Genomic DNA, 2,006 nt, shown 5'->3' with positions numbered 1-2,006 from the left:
GGATGGATGGATGGATGGATGGATGGATGAATGAATGGATGGATTGATGGATGGATGGATGGATGGATGGATGGATAGATAGATAGATAGATAAATAATAGATAGATAGATAGATAGATAAATGATTGGTGATTACAACAGACAAGAATCACATAGATGATTTGTTTGTTTTGTTTGTCCGAGCGAAGAAAAGCACACAGACCCAATAACTGTCATTTAGGGCATAGAAAAAATAAGACAGAAAGACAGACAGACATATCAAAAGAACGTTGAAAATAAAGAAATAAGGCCAACCAGTGGCGCTCTCCAACCACCAAGTTACATTGATTAGACTCATTATAACAATTGACTCAGAGAAATAGAAAAAAAGGTAAAAAAAAATCCCATGCTTATATGATAACTTATAATATCATGTGATTTATTTACATAAAGATCGGAAAAACAAAATCTTGTCAGAGATGTGTTGGTATCCAATACAATATAATATTGTTATTATTATGTCTATGCGAGTATCCTTTATCTGTCGCTACGAGTCGTCCGTTGCCTTTTCTTTTACTTTCTTCAGCTGTACATAAAACATACAAGTGCTTTTACAGGAGCAAAATATATATTACTCTTTGATCTAGCTGTTTTTAACCCTATCCGTACGTCGTGTTTTACTCTCGTATCCATACGGCGTGGGGAACTCTGTGCCACCACTTTCCAAAGAGGAAATTTACTAGATCTAGTTGATCCGATCCGTACACTTTGAATAGCAGTCTGTAAAAATGATTTTTTCGAGAAATACGGAGTTTCAAAGAGATCTACGCCCTCGAAGAATTCTAAAATGTGAAGAATACAACCCCGGGGGTACAAAATGACCCCGGGGGTACAAAATGACCCCGGGGTGTACGGATAGGGTTAACTATAACACCGTTTATCCGTGTCATTACTTGATAGACGGAGCAAGAACATAGAGCTTCCGGTAACAGTGCTTGGCCTTGTTAGATGGAAATTAGCGGGGCTTTTCTTTTGGTGCGCACTTAGCTCGTCCGCTGAAGTTATCGCATTTTCTCGTATACTCCATTGCGGAAAATATAAATTATTGAAAGGAGTGGTCAGAACAAATAGACACATTATGCAGGCCGACATAAAGGGCCTAATTACTCATTCTTGTGTATTTTGTTCCTTTCTCAATTCTCTTCTCTTCAGCTGTGCAGATAACTTGTATTCTTTTATTTAACATTTGGAGCTGTTGTTCCAGATTACATAAAATATTCATGTCTCCCATTCTGTGATTCGATGTTAGAATGTTTGTCGAGTTATGTAAACTCTCAGCCGGTCTGGGAATTTCAAGAAGCACACTTGCTCCCCAACATTAGCAGTTTTTGTCTTTATTCTTGCATTTGTCCCACGTCCATACTTGGGTTGGCATGTTAATGCTCTTTCCCTACGAGACAAGCAGAAATTGATATTATGAGAAAGTGAGTCATGTCACAGCTTTGCAATATCAAGATATGAGGGAAAGAGGAATACTATGATATTACAGTTTATATTTCTAGCATTCCGCTTCTTCTTCTTTCGCCTATTTCAGCTTTCACAAGCTGTCGTGGAGGGGTTTGTTTTCATCTAATCACACACAAATATAATTATTTATACAGAAAAACAAATGCGCATACAAACACACACATACTTACACACACATACATACACACACACTCACACGACACACACATACTTTCAGACACACAGAGATACCCAAACACTTACAAACATACACACACACACACACGCACGCACACACACACACACACACACACACACACACACACACACACACACACACACACACACTCTCTCTCTCTCTCTCTCTCTCTCTCTCTCGTTCTCCTTTCTCTCTCTCTCTCTTACACGCACACAAACACAGAGTAATACACAGACGCACACATATATACACACACCTTGTCGGGGGGGCCGGCCTGGCCCGTCTGACGACATGGTGGGGGGTCTGTCGTAGTGGGAAGAAG

This window comes from Aplysia californica, unplaced genomic scaffold (assembly GCF_000002075.1).
Source record: "Aplysia californica isolate F4 #8 unplaced genomic scaffold, AplCal3.0 scaffold00042, whole genome shotgun sequence".
NCBI lineage: Eukaryota > Metazoa > Mollusca > Gastropoda > Aplysiida > Aplysiidae > Aplysia > Aplysia californica.
Note: the sequence above shows the minus strand (reverse complement) of the source record.